Source organism: Pinus tabuliformis, chromosome X, assembly GCF_031772625.1.
Source record: "Pinus tabuliformis cultivar Carrire ecotype Pingquan chromosome X, CPIR1, whole genome shotgun sequence".
NCBI classification, from domain to species: domain Eukaryota; kingdom Viridiplantae; phylum Streptophyta; class Pinopsida; order Pinales; family Pinaceae; genus Pinus; species Pinus tabuliformis.
Genome location: NC_142308.1, coordinates 1261903372 through 1261928179, shown reverse-complemented (window position 1 = coordinate 1261928179; position 24808 = coordinate 1261903372).

The following is a 24808-nucleotide window of genomic DNA, read 5'->3' as shown; positions in this document are numbered from 1 at the left end:
CTCAATGTGCTCCATTATTGAACCCTTTTGTTTGAGACTTATCAATTGGCTAAAAAAAGTGTTGCTTTTTGTATCCTCATAATGTGCTATCAATTCTTCCGTAAAAATTGCCCAAGTGATAAATTGTTTACGAGAACAAAGCCATTGATACCATACAAACTGATTTGGTTCCAAATATAAAGTTGCCATACGTACCTTTTGTGTGTTTTGCACATTATTGAGATCGAAGAATTGCTCCATCTGTAATATCCATGTGGCGGGATCCTTGCCATCAAACTTCCTCACATCGATTTTTGGAACATGGTGAGTCTTCGATCCAACATTAGAGTCTATGGAATCATGATTAACATTTCTTTTATTCTCATCATGAGTTTCCTTTAGTACCCTTTCACCCTTAGGGACGATTTCTTGTAGCAACTTATTCATATTTATCTTCAATTCGTCCATGTCTGTCTTCAAATCTATCTTCAAGTCATCCATCTTAGCTTCCACACCTTTCTTTAAACCATCCATATTAGCTTCTACATCTTTCTTTAGACCATCCATCTTAGATTCTGTTCCCTTTTGTGCAAGGGACAGTTGTTTCACTTGGTCTTGTAATTTTGATATATCATGTTGCATTTCTTCCTCTTCTTCATGAGTCATGCTAGAGCTTTCAGGTCCCTTACTAGGTGTTTGCATTTTCTTTCCTCGGGGCATCAGTTACCGATAATAATGCTTTACTATGCCCTTTGAATTCCTTCAAACCAAGCTTATGCAAAAATAAAAAATAAAAACTACACACCTTTTTTTTACTTTGTAGAAGCCTGATATTGAATCTGATGTATCTCTGTAATTTCGGATCATCCAATTCTGAAATTGCTACCTGCAGTAGCCTTCTGCGTCCTCTTTCCAATGCCACAAGTCTGAGCCAAATTGGATTCTCCAAGGAAGAGTTATGTGAAATCTCCCACAGTGACTTGCTTTTAGACTGGTTCAGTAGAGCGAATTTGTACGACGTGCCACGAGTCACTTTTTCAACTTTTGAATCTGAAACACATATACAAGAAACTACATTCCGTCCTCTTTCTGTACCTTTTTACGAAATTTCAATCCGATCCTCAGAGAGAGAGTTATGACGATTTTCCCCAGGTCACCTGTTTTGAATGTAATTCAGGAGTCTGCAAAAAGGCCAACTTCCTCAGATCATATCTCTGAAAATATCACGCGAAAAGCTCTGAAATTTGGACCCAAGGTTCAACGCCAATTCTTCTCAAATGGGTTTTTTTTGCGACTTCTGAAACGTCACAGAAAAAAAGTTATAGCGAAAATGCCACGATGACCTGTTTGGAGCAGCGAAACCCTAGAATCCAAAGCTCTGATACCAAATGTTATGAAACCAGCTCACAAAAAGATAGAAAAGAGAGATCCACGCCTTAGAATTCAGCCTCTTCGAGGGGGAAACCTCCTTTACATTACATAAATGAACAATTCTTGGATGATACAAATGAAAAGACCTCCTTTCTATATATAGGAGTCTAAGGGCTCATAACATAATGAGAGCCTACATAACAATAATAATGTAAGGGCACAATAATAACAATAGTGGGCTTCTATGGGGTAGTAACAATATGGGCATTACATGGGTACATCAATATAATAAGTGGGTTCTACTAATAAAATAAGGGGTTATATTAATAATATAGGGGCCTAACAGATTCTAATTTTTGAGGTTGATCAAGTTCAGGTCATGTCACTTCAGATTCTAAAATAGTTGATGTTTCTGGTTGATTAATTTCAATTCTTGTTACATCATATTCTATAATAATAGAAGTTTTAGGTTCTGTTATAGTCCCATAGGTTGATGATTTTGACCTCTCAGCAAGTTTGATCTTTTCTAACTGACTCAACGTATACTCAGGGGGGTTGCTCGAGCATCCTATGTGATTGTCTTGGTAATTCAGCCACAATGAAAAAAATTCAATTAATGATTCACACAATATCTAAATTACACCTAAAGTCTCTAAAAGGTAAAAACAACACAAAAAGTAATACACGCTAAAAATCTAGGAGTTCAAACCATACAAACTGACTTCTCACAAAGATCAATAATTACCATTTGGTGATGAAATCCAACGTTGCAGTGATCAAGGTGAAAAATATTTATAGAAATGAATGTTTGGAAACAATTACCTTGACAACTTGCTTAATGAAATAGTCTGGTGTAATTAACTTTGCTTATAGCATCTCAAGCAAAGATTACCCTCCAAAAATTCCAAGTGAGTCTAGTCAATGTCTGTTCCAGGTACAATAGGACCTTCCCTCTGTCGTCACCTTAGGTAGAGCCCTAGGATTATGGTCACTAAGTTTACCAAATACAACAATTTTACCTAGGGGGACAGTCGTAGATCAGATGTACATGCAAGGGTAGAGTAACAAGCTCAATCCCCTTGAAGGCTCCTCCACATGATCAATTGGAGGTTTACTTTCAAGTGACCCCAAGTACCTTTTGGTACCGTTGTAATACATGAAAATCACTATATCTTGGCTAATGAAGTGGGTATGATCACTTCACCAGATTTGACATGATCTTGTGCTTAACTCATGTATAAGAAGAGCTTCCCAAAGAAAAACTAAAATAAATGGATTTTCTCTCCCTAGTTCAAGATTCTATTATATATTTGTAGCTTTGGAAGGTTTACTCACTTTCCTATTCCAAAGCCCTACACTTAAGCTACTGCAGGTGGTAAGAGCCCTAAAAAATGTAAAATTCTAGATGAATTTTAATTAACATTGTATTATTAAGTTGTTCTTTACTCAATAGGTGATGGAGGTGAAACTCATGATATTATGACACGACTCAAAATCTTAATGCACTCAAATATGCAATTTGCAATTTTCAAATTCGATGAAATCCTATTTAGAGGAAAGAAAGAGTTTCTTTGATTTTTCCAAAATGAAATACAAAACTCACAACTTTTCCAACTTTTCATAAAACAACCAATTCCATCTCAATGCAATGAAAATGCATAAGTAAGCTAAGTTCTAGATTTACTTAAATATGAAACAAACCAAAAATACTCTTTATTATTTACCACTCAAAACATTCAAACACACAGAAATCAATCAAGAGATTTTGGAGAAAAATACATTTTCTCTATGAGTGCTTTAATTTAATGATATCAGTATAATTGTGAGAAATTTTCAAAAATGCAAAGCAATAATTTCCCTTTTGTCAAACAAATGACAACAATTCCTTCACAAAAACACTAAATCTCAAGAAACCCTAATTTGCAATTCAATATGGAATTGATCACAAATAAGCAAGATTAAAAGGTAAACTAGAGTATTTGACATAATAAACCATGGCTATCACAAACTCATGGATAACCTATCTCATTTTGATCAATCGAAAAACCAACCAGACAAAACCCCACCAATTTCTGCAAAAAGACCTAATTCTGAAAAAACCTTAACAAAGCACTCAAATGAGTTCAGAAGAGACATAAGACAGTCCAAACAAAGATAATGACACTTCTAGAAAATTAAATCTAGGTCTGGATTGAAATAAAAGCTAAATTTTAAAAAAATTCCAAGGCATAAGTAGGTCAGCAATAGAAGACAGAGTGCATGCGCCCTTTTCTAAGGTGAAACTAGCGCAAATTTGCACTATGTTGGTGAAAAAAAACAACGCAGATCTCACAAACCCAAGTAAAAAATTAAAAAAACAATAAATTAACCACACAGATCTAAAAGGTCATTAGTTCATAAAGACTTAGGTCAAGACAAACCAGAAAGATCAGAAAGAAAAACTAAGGAAAAGGAAGAGAACAAAAGTGTTCCCCAGTGGAGTCACCAATTTGTTACAACTGACAAATCCCTCTTGCGGACAAGAGCGATCTCCCTAGATCCTTGACGAAAACTAGAAACAAACAGACAATTGAACTAACTCTTTCCCTAAGTTGGAATTGTTTGAATTATAAGTATTAAAGCTAATGAATGAGCCTCTTACCTATTTCTCGAAATGCTCAATGAAGATCCCTTGTTGTGACTTGATGCAATTCCTCAATGCTTGATAAGGTCTGCAACCATAAACAAGAAAAGGATCAAAAGCATATGCAATATAATAATTCAAACAAACTTAACCTAATGATCAAGGATATTAGGAATTGAATTCGCCTTAATAAATACTTTAAATAATTATAAACCATTCATCATTCCAATAAGACAATTCAATGGGGAAAAGTGTTCATTTGTATTAATTAAATATAAAGAAGAACCTTACAACCTTTGCCTTGATGCCATGAGGTTCCTCCCAAATTTCTTCAATCTCCTGCTTAGATGATAATCTTTCAAATCTCAAACTAGTAGCATAATTTTATCTTCTTTCAGTTCTAATCTCCTCAATCCCTCTACCCTCTAGTCATTTTATAGACCAAGAGGAAGAAGTTTCAGATCCAAAAGAGGAGGGTGAGATCCTCTAATTGAGGGATTAGGTTTCCTTAAGGAAAGTGATTAAGATGCATCATTTGAGGGTTATAGCTCGAATAGTCATCACCTGGAAGTTTCAGTTGGGAAATATTCGACCAACTATGTTTCTAGAATGTACTTTTTATTTTTACTTTCTTTGATTCACCTACGTGGTCTATAGTGGAAAAAAGAGTGCAGTTTTGCATTGTTCTCAGAGTTAATTCCAGCGAATGCGCAAGAATATCTAGGATAATCAACGCGGGTGATACTTGACAAGGTGTGACAATGATTTTTCCCAAATTTCCCATCTTCTTCAAGATATTTTTGGCTGTTTGACTTCTAAGCGAGTTCAATGAAACATGTTCACGGATGGTAAAAAAAACCCATAAAGTGATCAAGTGTCATGGTGACAAATTGATGTGTAACACCTTCTTTACAGGATCAAGATATCCAACAGATAGATGTTAGCCAAACATCAAATATATCAATGTATCAACATTAGATAGCCTTATAGAATTCATGAAGATCAAAATGTTCAACACGAGGTGCTTTCATATGCATGTATGAGCCATTAAAGAAGGAGACATTATGATCATACCATAAGGCTTACCTAGCCATCAATGTTATAGCTAAAATACAACTACCATGCATACGTTATGGTATTCAAATACCCGTGCACCTTTTCATTAGGCATGGGCAGCTTGAAGCACTTTGTCATCCTTTCATATAGTGCCTCTTAACCTTTTCCAGCACTAGCCATATTTCCTGCCTTCCAAATTATCTTTAAGAAGGATCCACTCATCACATCTCAACTAAGAGGTTAGAAACATCCATACACTCAAATACATATGCATGAAGTATAAACAATAAACATAATAATCATATCCATAAGTCTAAACAAAGGTAAGAGGCATCACAAGTCAATAAATACATATTCAATGAGAGGTGATCCTCTCCCTCTAGAACCGACCATCACCATCCATAGTCCACATAACACTGTTACCAACCAAGCCTACTAGGGATTATCCCATTTAGGGATTAATCAAATCTTTCACAAGTGCTTGAGCCTCCTCACATTGACCATGCTATATCTCATGTCTTTTCCATAAACCAGGGTTTTCTTTCCAACCCTAACCTCATAGAATCCATCAAACCCTAATAATAAAGTTGCCTAAGGTTTTCTTCAAATCTTAGAATTATTTTTGGTCTCCACCACCCTCTTCTTGATTCCATTAAAGGTGTCATCATCAGGGTGATCTCCATCACTTTTCTTCAACCTAGCTCTGATACCATGTTAATTTTTCACATGGATACATTGTTCTTTGCTCTGATAATTGCATTTCTTCATTAACACATTGAGTTCACCCATAACATTATAAAATTATGCAGATTTACATTATTATTCATCAACATATGAAACTATGTAGAAACAACAACATCATCATCATAAATGCAGTGGAATTTAAAGGAACAATAAAAGAAAACCATGCACACATAGAGACACCAAGATTGGTCGGAGACCAAGGAAAAACCCACTACGGGGAAAACCCTTGGAAATTCTTCTTCTTCTTAGATCGTTATCAAATGGTTCAACAAAAGAGATTACAATGATCCATATCTTTATCAATGCAAAAAAACAACTAGAACATCCATAACATGACCTTAAACATACTTATACTCAAAGATCTTGATTATGAGGATTGTAATGCACTATCACTGACTGCAATTAACTGTTGGATATTTTTGTCACTTTGATGAACACTGTTACATATTGATAACTCATCTTTTGGTCCCAGATGGATGCAGAGATATTGTGTGCAAGTGTCTACGACTTATTTAGATGCTCTCTGGAGAAATGGATGAGTGCATCTAGGACTGATCTGGACGCTCTGAGGTGAACTTCTTTCGGGCGTCCGGGATCCAACTGTACTGCGGAAACCCTAGCCTCTCGAACACTCCCTTAGACACCATGTGCGAGCATCCTAGACTTCCCAGAAGCTCCCAGAACCATATTGTGCCAATGTCCAGGGATGAAAAACTTTAGTTACGTGCGAGCGTTTGTGGCTCAGAAACCCTAGACACATATGAGCTTCAACCCTATAGTTTCAAACCCTTTGCGCGAGCTTCCCTCCATCAAACCTATGCAAACCAAACAATAGAAGAGAAAAGATAGTGCTTGAAGGTTATGTTCAAATGAGCTTGAGGCCTCTTCTATTTATAGGCTTTCAGAGGGTATACTTGATGTTGAGGCTGAGCTTTCCAATTGTACATGTGCTTAGGTCAGACCTAAACCAATATACACGAGTAAATAAATAAATTCAAAAGCCAACTTCTGCTTATCCAAGTAAGGTGATATTTTGGTCGATTTTGATCCTCTCAGAAAGCGGAATCTATTGCAATTATTATCTTCATCATATGAGCCGTCCAAAGTGAAATTTGACTGCAGTTGCATAATTTTAACTTCTACTAGCAATGTCATTTATCCTGGTTTCTTCCAAGCTTCATGGACATGTCGATTTTATCGTCCTTCTTATAAGTATAACAATATCTCATATTGTCCCCATGCATAAACCCATTCCCACTTGGAGAAATAGAAGGGTGGGTGAAGTTGCACTGGCAAGAAGACTAGACATATTTATAATGAAAGGCCCCCTTCTATAGCATCTGCACCATTACAAACTATGGGTTGGCACAGGGGGCATATCGGATCATTCCCCAATCTACGTGGAGATTTTGGGCCCTCATCCAAAACCAAAAGCCCCCTTTAAATTCAACCATGTTTGGTTACAGGATCCTGCCTACATCAGTTTGGTTACGGATTTCTGGGCTACCAACTCGATTAATAGAGTTGAATCTTTGGCAAAAGTATTTTGTAATAATCTGTCAAAGCTCAAGCACCTTACTATTAATTGGGCTAGAGAGAAATATATGAGGGAGAACTCGCTACTGGTCCATATCAAATCTGAGCTGAGTACTTTGCTTGATGAAAGAAGTCTGGGGTTTATTTCTGCTGAAGACAAATCGCACTTGATTGAGTTGGAGAACCATAAGGCACATATTTTGAAGGAGAGAGAGGAATCCCTAAGATTAAGAAGTAGAGCCATATGGTTGAAAGTTGGGGATGACAACACTAGATTCTTTCAAAATTATGCTAAGGGAAGAAAGGTATCTAATACCATTTGGAATCTTCCTTTACCTGAGGGAGGTATTGCTGACACTTTCAATAAACTCTCCCACCTTGGTTCTTCACATTTCCGGAATCTATATAAAAGCCCTCCTCGTTCAAATCTTGCTGACATCATCAATGTGGCTAGACATTTCCCAAGATTTGTTAATGAGGAAGAGGCAAAGGAGCTATATGCACCGATAACTACTCGTGAACTTGAAAGCATGCTAAAATGGTTCAAGAAGGACAAGAGCCCGGGCCTGGCCAGTTGGACCATAGAATTCTATCTTGCTTTCTATAAGCTTTTGGGATAGGACTTGTTGAAAGTTGTGGAAGAGTGCAGATTAACCGGATCTTTGTACAATGCCATCAATTCGACCTTCATTGCCCTCATTCCAAAGTCTGACACTCCATCCTCTTTCGATGATTATAGGCCTATATCTTCGTGCAACTGCTTGTACAAAATTATATCTAAGATCATAGCCAATAGACTCAGGCCTATTCTCTCCCGTCATATTGCCCCTCAGCATTTTGCTTTTCTTGAACACAGACAGATTCATGAAGCCATTGGATCGACACAAGAAGCTATTCATTCTATCTGGACTAGACATCATAAAGGCATCATTCTCAAGATAGTTCTGGCAAAAGCATTTGATCGTGTAAGATGGCTTTACATTAAGATGCTCCTTATCCATTTGGGCTTCCCTCTACACTTCATCACTTGGATTATGGCCTGCATTACTTCCCCCACCTTTAGTGTCCTCATTAATGGCTCTGCTTCTCATTTCTTCCATTTTGAAAGGGGACTTAGACAAGGTTGCCCGCTCTCTCCCCTCCTTTTCCTGATTGTCATGGAGGGACTTAGTCGCTTGATTGCAACGGCTAAGAGGGATGGAGATCTCTGTGGTCTCAAGATTTCTGATGATTGCTTCCTTACTCACCTCCTTTTTGTAGATGATGTTCTTATCTTCCTTGATGGTAGTATTCGAGACTCCCATACTTTCTCCAAAATCCTCCTTATTTTTTCGTCTGCTACTGGGATGTTAGCCAATCAATTAAAATCTACCATCACCTTTGCCCGAACCTCCATACAATGAGTCCCACCTTGCTCACTAACTCTTTCCTTACCATATCCATCCACTGGATAGGGGTCTCAAATGCTTGGGATTTTGGATAAAACCTACTAGTCAGAAGATTGCAGATTGGGTCTGGCTTGTTACTAAATTGGAAAAAAGGTTGTCCATCTAAAGTCACAGATATTTATCCAGGGCTGGCAGGCTCGTCCTTATCAAATCTGTCCTGGAGGCTACGCCAGTCTTCTGGATAGCACTTGCATGGATTCCTAGGAATATCTTAGCTCGTATGTAACAACTTTGCAACAAATATCTTTGGAACGAGAATCAGGACAAAAGAATATTTGCATGGATTAGCTGGAAGAAGATTGCACTGCCTAAGAAATGGGGCGGTTGGGGTCTAAAATATCTCCCTCTTTTTGCACAAGCCCTTGCTACAAAAATGGGCTAGTCTTTGTTGACTGGACAGAACCTTCGGACCTCTATTTCTTATCATAAGTACATCTGGCCACAACACATCATGGACTGGGTCTGATTACCAAGTTGGCCAAAACCAGGCATCTCATCAGTATGGAAGGAACTTCTACATACTCTTCCTCATATTAGGGACAATCTTGTTTGGCGAATCAATGATGGTTCCAAGGCCCGCATAGGTATGGATCCATGGATTGGAGGAGGAGGAAAACATTAGCTTTCTAGAGATCTCATTCAGCATTTACACTCTCATGAGATCAAGGTGATTGCAAATATTGCAGATCATCAAAACACCTGTATATTTTCTCAAGCATGGAAATCCACTTGGCAGCTTGAATTACCTCCATGTTAGCACCAAGAATGGCAGAATACATCTCTGCTCTATCCGAATCACACATCAGGATAAAGAAGGGTCCTGATGAACTTATCTGGTGTCATGCGGAGAATGGTATCTACTCTCCAAAGTCGGGGTATCTATCCTTGATCCTACATAAAAAACTAGATCAGATTACATCTTGGTGGAAGTATATTTGGAAACTTACAGCACCTCCCCGGACCAGATTGTTTTTCTGGTGTATTCTTAGAGATAAAGTGCCTACGGGAGAACACCTCACTCACAGATCCTTTCATGGGCCAAACTGGTGCATCTTATGCAAATGCGCATCTGAATCGACTACACATCTCTTTTTGAATTGCTCTGCCCTGAACACTCTCTGGCAAAACTTATCTTCTTCCATACATTTTTATAGGCAATGGGCTGGCGACGATATTGGCAGTGCGTGGGATGATTGGTCTAATCGACACAAGGGATCCAAACTACAGAGTCTCCCCTTGATCACGAGCTGGTATGTTTGGTTGGCCCGAAATTGCTCCATCTTTAAAGATAGGCTGGTGTGTTGGCCACACATTGTGGCAGGTATTGTATCTGCATATAACGAGATGCCTAATCCACAACTATCTAGAGCTCGCAGACCTCATGCACCTCCTCTCATTGATAAAAACACACCTTGGGCGTATTTTGATGGCGTTGCTAATCAGCAGGGATGTGGTGGTGGTTTTATCCTATTTATTAGTGAACAACATTTCTATAAAGTGAAGATGGGTTTAGGAGCTGGAACTAATAATTTCGCTGAACTCATTACCCTTCGACACCTCCTGCATTTCTCCTTAGGACATCATTGCATAAAATTAAACATATTTGGAGACTTAAAGATTATCATAAATTGATTCAATAATATTACTACTTGTCACATTCACACACTCAGTAATATATTGGATGAAGTTAACATATTCAAGGCTCAATTTAATAACATCACTTGCAATCATATCTACAGGGAGCATAACAACAGTGCTGACCAGCTATCCAAGGAGGCGTCGGCACTACCTAGACGAGAGTGGATGATTCAGGAACAGCAGGGGACAAATGAATACTGCTATTTTCATCATCCATATATAGATCATCACTATCACAGGGCAGAGAGCCCTTGATCACTGGTTGTTTTTTATGACTACTACTGAAAATTATAAATTTTGACATTGTACATAGTTTTATAAAAACAAGACATATATGCTAGTTATTTGAAATTCCCTGCGTAGCATATGTATAGGCTTATAACAGACTGCTTTCACTGATATTATGGTAGATCACCTTGCGTGGTGAATCTAAACAATACATAGTTTTTTGTTAATATTTTGAATCAAGTCCCTAGCGACTAGAATGATACAGCATATGCAATCACATCTACAATATGTAATTTTTCTATGATTAATGAAAAATTACGGATTTTTCCAGTGAAAAAAATAAATAAATAAATAAATCTCATACTCGTATCAGTGAAATTATCTTCATATGGTTTCTATCCTTCAACTATACCATATGCAAAGTGATCTTCCAATCCAAAGAAAAAAGGCCATATATTTGTCCTCCACATTTATTATATAGTGATATTCTTCAAGTTTTTTTTAGCCGAACTCACTTTAATCCACAAGAAATCTTTTAACACAGTTGAATATCTAAACCTTGGATCAAACCTCATAAGCTTGGATCACATGGTGATGAACTTTACTATCCCTTAGTTCCTTGTATATAATTGTAGACTATAGTGCTATAGTATGCTAAGATGTCATGTGTAGTAAGTTTTGATGTTTAGTTATCATCTAGAATGTTGGTTCCTATAGCTTGTAATTTGCATTAATAGAGATAATGTCTCTTATGTGGCTTGCATCACAATAGTCCTCCTTGAATGGTTTCTAAACTTATGAAAATTTTGTATTGTCCTTGTCATGCTTCAGAGATGTATATTAACGAATCATTGATTTCCTCGAACTATTTTAGAGATATAAATATAACGAGCATCTTAATTTTGAGGATAATTAGACTTCTCATGTACTTATTCTAGATTATACTTCGGTAATAAATGATTTAGATGAGTGGGATTGGTTTACCAAAGGTTTTTATTTTCTAGGTCTTGGTATAAACCCTTTTTCAGCTTGGCCTAGTAAATATTCTTACAAACCATAAAATATCCTTGATACCTTTCATTTTGAGATTAATTTTGGATGAAAGTACTGACCTTTTGTAGTAACCTTAAATTCAGATTTTCCACAAAGTTATAGGGCTTGGAGAAATAGCATATGTTACATACATATGTTGTCATTTTGAATTGCTTTGGATTGCTTCACAATGTTGCATCTCATTTGGAGTATCTCCATAGGTACATAATTTTTCATAAGAACTTTCACTTTTTCAAGTCTCAAATCATGTCCTCTATCTAGGTTTATTATAGTGTCTTCTCTTGATATAATGCTATAGAGACTTTACAAATCACAGAACCTTGCATACCATAGAAAATTGTTCTCGAGATCTGGTCTACCATAAAGTTTTTTTTGTTTGTGTGTGTAAGCTTGGCAGTAACTTTCTATTAATCATATTTAAGGCAGGTTATAAAAAATATGTCTGGTGGCTTCAACCTGCGCAAAGGAAACCAGGTTTGTTGGCCACTGATCAACATCATAAGCCATCCAAAACATAAACAGTTTGAGCATGTATATCCAAGCTTTATAGGCTTCCATATCTATCACCCGTCTATATGTATTATTGACAATGTAAATGCTATCTGACCAGATCATTAAAAACAACAAAAATATCATAAACTTTTAGAAATTTCATGACTTCTCGGTCAATCATCAAACGATTCTACTGGGGTTGGGTCCTTTGCACTCGACCTTGGCATTTCGTTTTGCTACAAACTTCGTAGCTTTTTTTCCATGTAGCCAAGGTGAACATTCTGATGGTACTATTACACCTATACAACCTGTATTTCCTGTTGAATGTCCTTGAGGCTTAGTTCAGATTGCTGGGTTTGTTGGGGGTCATCTGTGTTTTGGTTTTCCGACATAGCTCTTGTTAGTAGACTCTTCATTACCCAATAAAAATGGAATGATTGTTTGAACAGAGGCAACCTTTCGCGGGTATGTCCAGGGTCCATTACCAAAGGTTCCCAATCCTTTGCTGGAATTGGTTCTGTAGCCACCTTGGGGTTCAATTCTGCCTCCCATGCCGAGATGACATACTTCACTTGGCCGGGGATCCAACACTGTAAGAATGCATGAGATTTTGCATGTTCTCCTCCTCTGTTTTCGTTCCTTTTTTACGTTGGGGCTTGCTGGATGAAGCCATTAGTGTTTTCCCTTTCCCCCTGTTTTGGCTGCTACCGCGACGATGACCTCACTTCATCGTGTTATCCTCTGCCTTCACCATTATGTTGTAGACTAGGTCGCCCAACGACTACGGTACCACCTGATTCCTCATCAAAGCAAGAACTAGCCGTGCTGGAGCCGGAGGAATATGCAATTTAGGCAAACCTGAAATGGTAGTGTACACAGAGGGTTCATTAAACTCTTTTCCTTCCAAATGCCATATACATGTTTTGTATTTCGTCCCTTTCCTGTGGGAGACCATTATGGTTCCCCATTTCCCGTTCTAGAGAAAGAGAACACAAAGAACCCCGACTCTTTCAAATGACATGGATGCCTTCTCCTCTCAGACTTTCTAACTGACTCTAGGCCTGACCATGCCTTTGACTCCATGAATTAAACGACTCCTTCTCGAAACTTAAAGACCAGACACTCAATGATGACCCTAATTGAATCCATGAATTAAACGAGGCTTTCTCAAAACTTACAAACCAGACGCTCAATAATGACCGCAATTCCCCATACATGCCCCTTCAGTCCGAGAGACTTTCATAAGATGTTTGGCTCCCTAACCAACCCCACGCCCATCTGGGCCTTAGATGCCTAGAACTATAGGATTCCTTGACAAAATTTACAAACAATTTCCTAGATGCAGACCCTGACTCCCCATACATTCCCACCTGGGCCAAAATATTTCCATAAAAAATTGAAATCGACATTCCAGACGCTAATAGAGACAGACTTAACCCAATCTCAATTAATCCATGCACAATCCCCGCCAAACCTTTCCATTCCGTCTTCGATCCTTGCTTCAATATCACCATTTCATGAACTAGGAAGGCCAGAGAGACATACGAGTTACCCAGTCGTGTCGTCGCACCTATGCTATCATCGTAGGTTCTCTGCCAGTGGTGCAGGTCTCCAGTCCCTCGAGCTACCTTCACCACCTTACCACAATCCCTGGGGTGAAACCACAACACTTGCATTCAAAATACCAAGTTAACCACCATACTTACCACTTGTAAATCCTGGTTTACTGGTTGTCAGACCCTTAATTGCCGGAGCATGTGGTCGCATTGCGTGGGCCGCCCACTTGCCCTGCTCCACACTTTCTTAAGCATTACAACGATCCATGCGGGGGTCTCGTCACATCTCGATCGGGGGCCCAAGTTATCACTCATATCTCTTTTCAAAATCTCCCCTAGGGCCGCCATCCCTTCACCTTGAGTCGCCCTATCCCCGAAGACGTCCAAGTCCTTTCCAGGGTTATTGCACCCCCAATTAGCCAGGAAATTTGTAGCAACATTACCTGAACGACATACATGAACGGGAATAAGGTATGCAATGTCTGGGATAAGGTCTCCTATTTCCTGGACTAACCTCACTATTCCCCAACGCTTACTTATCTTTTCCCAATGTGTGGCTTGATGTAGCTTTTTATGGTTTCTATCACCAAGGTGGAGTCTCCTTCAACGACCATTTTTCGTATTCATTCCCTCCTTGTGATTAACAATCCATGTTTAACAGCATTGAATTCTACCTCATTGTTACTCGCGATGCCACATTCTGATGCAAACAATCAAACTACCTACCCGTGGTGGTTTCTAAAAATGCCTCCAAATCCCGCCTCACCAGGGTTGCCTTTGGAGGTGCCATCGAAGTTCATTTTTATGAACTCCTCAAGGGGACATATATATCTCGAGGGAGATTGGATGGGGAGAGTTTTAAGTTTCCATGAAAAAGGCATTAGCATATGTGAGGGAAAGTTAAGCATTGCTAGGATACGGCCTTCCTAAGGAGGTACTTTCCAATCGTTCGGGTACCATTTCTTTGCTAGTATGGTTTCTCAGATTTTTTTTATGGTTACCCGCCAAACATCCCTCTTTGCTTGTTTTTGGTCTTTGAATACTCTCTGATTCCTATCTTTCGGCACTGCCCAAAGGATAAATCCAATAGAGATGCCCTAGGCTCTGTTGAGAATATGGCTTTTGTATGCTCTTTTCCTCCATTTTTCGATTGAAGCCTTAATGCTTCGCAGTCGTGGTCTGAATGGTAGAAGAGGTTTTCATGATTCAGCTAGATCTGATTGATGAAGGGACATGAATTTAAGAGGTGCTCCATTGTTTCCACCCACGACCCACACATGCTACATGCAGAAGGGCCCTGAACACCTCGTTTTTGTAGTTGGTCCCAAGTGAGGGCTCGTCCATGACTGACCAGCTAGAGGAAGAATGCTACCTTTGGCTATAATTTCCCCAAGCATATTGTACCCCATATGGGTGGAGAATGCTAGTGTTGGTGTTCTACTTTCAGTTGATATCCTTCCTATATTGTAAACATTCCCTTATTTTTATATCCCCGTCAAAGGATATCCATTCCTTCCGAAATCGTTATTCTTCTGGAGTTGACCTCTTTATCATATGTTGTCCATTGGGGAGAATCTGGTGCATTGGGCCAATTTTCTTTCCTTCTCCATTCATGCTAGGTAGATCTGGCATCTTAGTCCCAAAACTTACCCACTGTCAAGTTTGCAAACTGGTTTGTGAATAGGAATATATCGGCAAGGTCTTATCGACTAAATAAATTTTCCCTCTGTTGACACGAGTCCTGCCAAAATAGTGCTTTGTCTCCCCCCCAATCTCCCATAAGTTGTGATTTCTTATCAGATCTTGTTTTCTGCTGCTAGGTTCCAAACTGTAGATCCTCTTGGTGTCCCCTGAATTCTCAGTCTCCCTTCCATGGATGATGGCATTCTGTATTTCCTTTCCCAGGTCTGCTTCCATAGGTTGTTTCCTCCCTTAATCCATCTCCAACAGAGCTTTGCTCCAATGATCTGATTAAGAGTGTGGGGATCTCTGAGACCCAAACCCCCTGCCAGTCTAGGCTTGGTTAAACAATTCCAAGATAGGAGGGCCCATTTCTTGGCTTTTTGTGCCCCTCGCCAAAGGAATTTCTTGAAAATGTTTGTCATTTCAATACAAGTTGTTTTGGGTGCAACAAGGCTTGAGAGTTGATAGATGGGGATCGATTGCAGGACCGCCTTCAATAGAATTACTCTACTGACCATGTTGAGGGCCCAAAAGGACCAATTTTGAAGGCAACTTTGCAGATAGTCAAGAAGGGCATTCCATCTTGAAACTCTCAAGGAGTTGAAGCTAAGAGGAATACCCAAGTACTTTGAGGGAAGGGAGACAATACGAAAACCCAATATTTTGGCCAGAAAGGATTGAGACTAAACCATGGTGTTAAATAAAAAAATATTTGACTTTTCTTTGTTAATCTGTGTTCTGGAGGCTTGCATGAAGTCTTGAAGGATAAGTAAGAGGGCTCTTGTCTCCTTGAGGGTGGCTTGGCAGAACATCATTATGTCATCATCAAACTATTGATGTGTTAAAGGGATGTCATTCCCCCACATGTGCAACCCTTTGAATTGGCCTTCTTGTACCTTCGCTTTTATATATCTCCCCAGACCTTCCGTTGCAAGGATAAACAGGAAAGGGGAGATCGGGTCTCCTTATCTAAGCCCCCGGGATGCATTGAAGGATTGGGTGGGGGAACCATTAAGGAGGATTGAGAACACTGGGGAGGATATAAGGTAGGATATACACTAAATCCATCTAGGAACAAAGCCAAAGGCTTGTATATCCACAGAAGGTAAGTCCAACTCAGACGGTCATAGGATTGAGATAGGTCCAGCTTGATCATCATGCCCTTTGATTAGAGAATTTTAAGGGAATGAATGGCTTCTTGATCCGTGACTATACCGTCTAGTATTTGGCGACCCTAGACAAAGTCGGTTTGCTCTGGGGATAGTAAAGCCAAAAGAATATGGTTAAGCCGATTTACCATGATAGTAGAGAGCATTTTATAGATGACATTACACAAGGATATAGGCATGAAGCCCTAAGGCTATTCAGAATGCTGAGATTTAGGGATTAGAGCTATAAAAGTAGAGTTGAGAGCAAGATGTACCTTCCTTGACCACCTAGATTCTTCTACCACCTCCAGGATGTCTTTACCCAGGACTGGCTAGGTTACCTGGAAAAATTCTATTGTGAATCCATTAAGCCCCGACGTGTTGTTTTTAGCCAGACCTTTTACCACTTCCTCCACCTCTTCCAACGTAAAAACTCACATGAGTGCTAAGTTCTGATCTCTGATGACCAACTGGGGTATATGCCTGGTTATCCTGTCAATAACTTCTACTCTGTCAGGGATCGACTCTGACGGGAGGTTTTGGAAATGGTTGACCAACAAGTTTTCCATTTCTTCGTGTTGTACCAATCTGTTCCCTCCTCGGTCTAACAATGAGAATATTCGATTATGATGTCTATGTTGTATCATAGCATTATGAAAGAAGCGTGTGTTCCTTTCTCCTTCCTGGAGCCATTGTACTCGTGATTTTTGCTTCCACATAATATCTTACTGCTTCCTCCTTTCCTCAAGCTTGGTTAGGAGCATACCTTCTTCCATAACTAAGGAGGCCAAGCGTCCATTGTTGTACTTGTTGCACGTGGGTTTGGAGCCATTCCTGGTCTTGTTGGATATGGCCAAATTCCTGTTTGTTCCATCTCTTAGTCTTCTGCTTTAACTCTTTCAAGCGAAGCTCGGATTTGTGCATGACATTTCTTCCCTGTTCCGAACTCGAGTTCCACCAATCCTTTACTTTATCAAGGAAGGATGGGTCACACAACCAAAAGGATTCAAAACTGAAAGGACAGTTGTGATGCCCCTGCTTCAAGTCTACTTCTAGGCGAATGGGCTAGTGGTTAGAGCCCATACATGGTAGAATCGAAGCTTCATAGTAAATGTCTCCACTGATCAAATATTCAGATGCTAAGAACCGATCCAGTTGAGAGGCCACCTGGTGAACCCCTCCCCTCCTATTATTCCATGTGTGTATTCCATTAATAGTTGGAATGTCTACCAAATGCAGGTCCGCTTGCATAGTCCTAAACCGTTCCATTTCTGGTTCATGTCTTCTTATTCCCCCTTTTTTCTCAGCTAGCGAGGTTATCAGGTTGAAGTCTCCCCCTATCAGCCAGAGTTTTTCATTATGTAGTTGACTTAGCTTCCCTATACTCTGGACGAAAACTTCCTTCTCTCCTGGAGTGTGAGGCCCATAGATAGTGGAGATTAAAACCCATTCCCTGGTTCAGATGTGCTGAAATCGCCCTGACAAGATACGTGGCATGCCCATCTAAGAATCCACCATTACCTCTGCAGGGTTCCAGATTATGGCAATACCTCCCGTACTCCCTTTTGCATCCATTGCTATTACTTCATACTTAAGTCGGAATCGTCTAAGTATTTCTTCTATTTTTTCTCCTGATACCTTTGTTTCTTGGATGAGCACTATCTAAGACATCTCCTTTTTCAAACTATCTTGTAAGTATCTCTTCTTACCTTTGCTATTGAGGGCTCTCACATTCCAGGAGATTACTATCATTAAGAAACTTTGTGTAGTTGGTGGAATACAGATGATAGCGGTATTACCCTTCCAGATTTAACTAGCATCTTGCCCACCATTTGGATTGATTCTTGAAGGTTTTTCCTTCCCCTTTTCTTCCCTCATTTTCTTTGGCTTTGCTGCTCCTGCGAACTTCCTAATTGCGTCCTAGGTTGCTCCACTGGATTTGCTTGTCTTTGGCCTTAATTAGCCATGTATTGTTGGAACATTTCTCTATACAATTTCTTTTGGTCTTCTGGAATAAATCTATCATCTAGGTGTTGCCACTTGTTTAGAAGCCTTTTCAGAAATTCTTCCTCCATACTCAACTCCTCCTTGGATGTATTGATCTCCATTGCGGTGAGATCGATTGATTGTTGTGGTTCCTCTTTGTCTGTTAGTTCCGTTTGGGCTTTCCTCTTTGGTGCGGTTGTTGATTTGGTGGGCTCTCAGCCATGATCTTGGTCCTCTGATAGTTCTGCTTCTCTTGAGGCTTCCCCTTCCTCTTGCAACACTTCAAACCTGTTCTGTATTAACCTTTGCTTTTGATGGTTGGATCCTTGATTCTGCTACCCCTTTGCGTTCTTCTTTTTGTATGGAACCTCCTTAAACCCCTCATTCTTATCTTGTGGTGTGATTTGTTCCTACGACAATTTTAACTCTTCCGTGCTAGGTTGGTTCAGTGAGCATGCTTTGTATGGATGACCATACTCATGGCAACAGCGGCAACAAAACGGTATGTGCTCATAGTCCAAGGGTTGTTGCCAAACCTCTTCCTGATATTCCAACTTCACTGACTCTAGGAGGGGTTTCAAGATATTCATATAAACACAGATGCAAACATAGGAGGTATATCTTCCCCTTCAAGTAGAATTTGTTATTTTCACAAATCTACGGATTGAGTTACCTATACCTTCCAAAATTTCCAAATCCCAGAAATCGATTGGTAGGGCAAAGAGGCGAACCCAGACAAGAGCCGCAAGGAATTGCTCTTTGTACAGATTGTTGCATTCCTCCCAGTATCTCATGAAGATACCTGCATTATGGTAGAAATAAGGGCCATTTTCGAAAACTCTTTTCTTATCTTGTATATTCGAGAAAATTATAGTAAAAAAACCTCTCGCTCCGTGCTTGAGTTTTATATGGCCTTTTGGCTGCCATTTGTTGTTGGATCCATTTGATCAGGTCTTTTTCCATTGGCCAAATGCCAATAAACTTGCATATCATTGGATGGTATTTCATATAGCTACAATACTTCTCTAGTTTATTCGTTGGTATCACAAATCAAGACTTCTCAGTTGTGTGGGGAAGGCATTTCCCTTATATTCATGGTTGCCATTGGGCTCCGAGAACAGGGCCAACGTTAGGGCCAACGCTCTCAGGGGAACTAAGTTGATGGTGTGGTTTACCGCTTGACTCTCCAACGGCTACACTGTTGTAGGAGGGGATCTCTCCCCCCCATTCGGGGCTCTCATCACCCCCGTCAGATTCAGGCTTTGTCGTATCGATGGCAGGGTGATCAGGATGGTGTTTGTATTATGGAAAGTTTAAGGAACCCTAGCAAATCCCATCATTTATGGTCTACCACAAAGTATAAAAGGCATGTTGCTCTTTTTCTTGAGCTCAAATTTCACACAGAGAATAGATGATAATAATTCAGACCACAAAGATTAGATGTTGTAGGCTTCTGATCTTCCTAAAGTAGCTTGGATGAAGTGACCTGAATGAGATGATTTCAAGAGCCTTCAATGATGTTCTTCAAGAGAGTAATGGTTGTTCCTTGTATTTATGCCACATACTGATTTGTGCATTTGTCTCAGAAGTATTTGCCTCACAAAGAAAGTATGTGACATAAACTTTGCATAGTACCTTTAAGTTGCCAACAATCGTGATCTCCAAACTACCTTTCTTTTGCCTTAGCTCTAATACCATGTTGAGAAATGAAAATGTTGGTAGATTAGGATTAATTTCTCTGTCATGATAATTACTTGTGAATTTTTGTTGGCTTTATTAAATTTTTATGTTCTTCTTCTTCATCAAGCAATTACCAAAAGTAAAAAACATGAAGATCACAAGAGAGAAAGAACACAAAGATGTAGGCTCCAAGCCAGGGCAAAACCCCACAAGGGGGAAAACCCAAACAATCTTCTTCTTATAGAATCATATCAAAGTGAGATATCCAAGACACAAGACCAAGACCAAGACTACCACAAATAACCCAAGTCAACCCTCCTCCAAGTCTTCTTCATCAAGTCAAAGTCAACAAAGTCAATGATAGTCAAACATTTGAAATTTGGTCAACTCATGAAATTTCGGCTCTTTCTTTTTCGGCCTCTTGAAATTTTAGGCCTACAATACTTTAGAAAAATTCATCTTCTTTGTCCTTTGACCCTCTTCTTTCTCCTTTGACTTTGCTAGTTTTCCCTTTTCTCTTGGCACATAAATCGATGTAAATGAGTGAGTGAATGAATTGTCTCAAAAGTGGTCTAGTTTCCCTCTATATATACAATTCAAAAAGGTTGAATAGGTGGCTCTTGGAGCCCAGGCCGATTCGTTTCCCAAGGAGGGTTGAATTAGCCTTGTGGTGACATTTTTAACTCAAAAATAAATATTTTTATTTTTCATACAAGTAGTCCAAATGAGACTTTGACTCACATACATTTGCTTGACTCATGACAACTTTTTTGTTTGACTCAAATAACCCTAAATGCATGAAGAACCTTCTTTGACTAATAATAATAATAATAACAATAAATTTTTTTCTTCTTTTGTTTTTACATGAAATACATATTGATACAAGTACAAAGATAATTATGAAAATTGAACTTAATTACATTTTCAACACTCTCCACCTAGGTTCAAGTCTCATTAACATGACTGTCTATGGTTATCCTAAAATATGTTATAATATGTACCTCTTCCTTGAATTAAGCATGGAAAGACAAATCTACCTAAAAAGCATATATATCCTTGAATTAAGGAAAGAAAGAAAGAAATAAATTATTTTAAAGTCTACGAGGCTAAAGATAGTTCCCCATTTGTTTCTTGTATGCGGCCCTTTTCCTGTGAAGCCTCACAATAAACGCTCCTAACTTCTCGACAAACCCCTCGCTGAATAGATTATCCCAAGAGCTAGTTGCTAGAATACCTACATAACTTTCCCTATTGTCTTCAAAGGCCTCACAATCTAGAGTGAAATACTTTTCTGTTTCCACTTTTATGGAAGAGGAAAAAATACATACTCTTTCCTCCCACACTCTTTTGGCCTTTTCCAGCGTCATGTTTCACAACGGAGTTGACAAGAATTAGTCCTTAATTGAACAATAAGAATTTTGGCTCTCGAAGAAATATTGGCCCCTATGTATGCTTTTTGCTAATGATTATGAGTGAGATTAAACTCTTCAATATAATACCTTTTCTTACTCCCTAGCTCCTTATCTCAAATATGCTTGTGGAACTTATCCATAACAAAAGCTTTTATCTATTTACTGTTTATGGGACACATGTTCAAGCAAATGCCCCAATCACTAAGCCATTTGTTATTTTGCCGCATCCAAGTCTTCTTTCTTTTGTACAATATGTCATTAAAGACAACCTTAGGCCATTTGCCCTCTTCCATTTGCTCAATTCTTTTTAAATACCTTATGACTCGCACCATAACAATCACTTCAATATGAGCAAATCGTGTTTCACTTAACAAGATAGCATAAGGAACTGCACTTTTAATTTTGAATTTGTTTGTAATCAAATGTTTATAAATTTTTTCAATTTGTTTCCACTGCATGTCAGATGTAATGTCGGCACACAGTTCACCACTGTAGAGAATCACCAGAATCGCCAGAATCACTAAAAGTCTAAAAAGAGTTAGAATGGTTTTTCAGTCCCATAACTGTGTCTCTCTACACCTATTTTGAAAAGCATAAAATGCTTTCCAACCCCCCAAAGTTCTTTTCTTTCTACAACCATCCCAACTTAGATATCTGTTGAATTCAATTCTAAGGTATTTGTAATCCGAAACTTCTTCTAGAATTCTGCCTTCAAAGTAGGACTTACGTTGGTTATGTTTTCTTTTGTTAGAAAAAACCACTACTTTCATTTTGCTAATATTGAATTGCATCCCCACCCTTCTACAAAAATGCTCAAGGGAAAGTAAGTGCTCTTGCAAACCAACATAAAATTTAGCAACTAGAATAAGGTCATCTGCATACAAAAGAAACCTTATAACAAACTTGCCCAAATGGATACCGTCACCCCCTTGCGAATTCAACCACTCTTCAAACTTGTCGATATATAAACCAAAAAGGGTAGGAGACAATGGGCAACCTTGCTTGACCCCGATATTGCTTCTAAAACTTTCAGAAATGCGTGTTAAAGTTCTAATTTTGACTTTCACCTCTTCATACAACTTATGCACCACTGCTCTCAGATGCCTACGAACCCCAAGTTACTCCATTATGTGCCAAAGCTTATCCCTAGGAACTGTGTCAAGGCCTTTTCTACAATCAACAAAGTAACAAAAGAATTCTTCATTTTTCTCCCAAACTTTTTCAATGACGTGCCTTAAAGTTATACCATAATCAATTGTGGAATGCTTAGGTCTAAAAATTGCTTTCCCTTTAGCAGGTTTATCTCTTTCTTTTGCCCACTTGTTGATTTTTTTTCTAGCATGCTTCCAAATAACTTTGCAAACAAGGGGTTTATCATTATGGTCCTATAATTGGAGGGATTATTGATGACACCACTCTTGAAAAAAGGTATTGCCAGAAAAGTTGTCCAATATGTGGGGAACCCCTCTTGTATGATGTTGTTGAATTTTTTGTAATGTGAGGTGCAATAATTTTTAAGCCCCACTTTAGATACTCTACTTGGAATTTAACTAAGTCTTTTGCTTTTTCAACACCCAACTTCTTGATACCCATCTCTACCTCCTGCACCGTAAAAAGTTCAATATTAGTGTTGATCAAGGGGGGAGGGTCAACCTTGGGATCATGCTCATAAAGTTGTATTGCATAGTCAAACCGCTTAGAAGCTGTAATACTATTTTCAGTTTGCATCTTTATCAGTTGGAGCTCCTTCCAAAACAATTTGGGGTTATTTTTCCCAAGGAAGATTAATTATCCCTCCTTGAAACAATGAAATCAACCTTTTTCTTTCTTAATATATGCTTGTAAGCTTTGAGCTTTATGTCATCTTTGCTTGACTCTTTCCACATTCTCCTTGCATTTTTGCATTCCTCGTCAAACCAAGCATTGCCCATAAAGCAATTTGTTTTAGACTTCTTATTTTTTGCTCTTTTGCACTTTGCAAGCGCGCTTTGAATTAAATGTGTTAATTCGCAACTATGAAGGGCATGTATTGGGATTTTCTCCTTCTCGAAGAGCCTCTCTAGCATTATTTTGAAAGTAGTACAATTTTCTGGAGTTAAAATAATTTTTCCCTTTGGGAGATTTTCTTGAACACTGAATTTTTGACCCTAACTGCTTCTTTCTAGTCCAAGACAAACTTAAATAAATTGGCTTGTGATATCATTTTAAGTCCCAAAGTTGATCTCCGATATAAAATTTCTCCATTTTCTCACACAAACCATGCAAACAAATTACATAATCTACTACACTTGCTTCATTGTAAGTATTGCAAGTGAAATTAACAGACGTTTCCTATCTAGTCAAACCATTACAAATGACTAAATCGAAAGCCCCACATAAAGTAAGTGATTGTTCACCAAAGAGATTGCAACCCTTGTCCTATGAAATTCTTTCCCACTGATAATTACGCTCTCCCATAAGCTAGATAGGGTCACAATCTTCTTTACAACAAAGAAGGCTAGTTCGCTCACTGGCAGTCCTAGCATTGAGATCACCCACTATAAGGACTTCACCTGGCTAAGAATATGTTGCAATATCTGTGTTTAACGCTGCAAATGGATCTTTGTGTCAAACCCTATAGTTTTGTAGATTTTTGAAACTTGTGGCACAAAATAACATGCTGCGATTTTAACGTGATTTCCATTTTCTGATATTTTAAACCAAATGAATTGTTTATTTGAGTCTTATTTTTCCACTTGAATGAAACGACCTTCTTTTTCCTTCACTAATACTATGATACCCTGTGTCCTTTGCCATTCCTTGTTGCCTTACTCCACGCCTTCAAACAAAGGTGTTTTGCACCCTTCATGCTCATGTGTTTCTATGAGACAAATTATGTCTCTATCTTCCGCAATAGGCCCTAACCCAGGGCTCGTCTCCATAAATAACCTCTTTTCCAACCAACTAAAAAAGAAATCTATTTTTTAATAAACAAAAAAATGTAAAAATAAAAATAAAAACATAGACACAACAAAAGCTCAAATTACGTCCCCTAAGTCCAAGGGAAATGTAACTTAGGTTGTAAAAACAAAACATGAACTAAGCGATTTTACCAAAAATTCAAATGTTATCCCCTATGTCCACCGGAAAGAAATAAAGAAATAATTTTAACGTCCACGAGGCTAAAAATAGACTA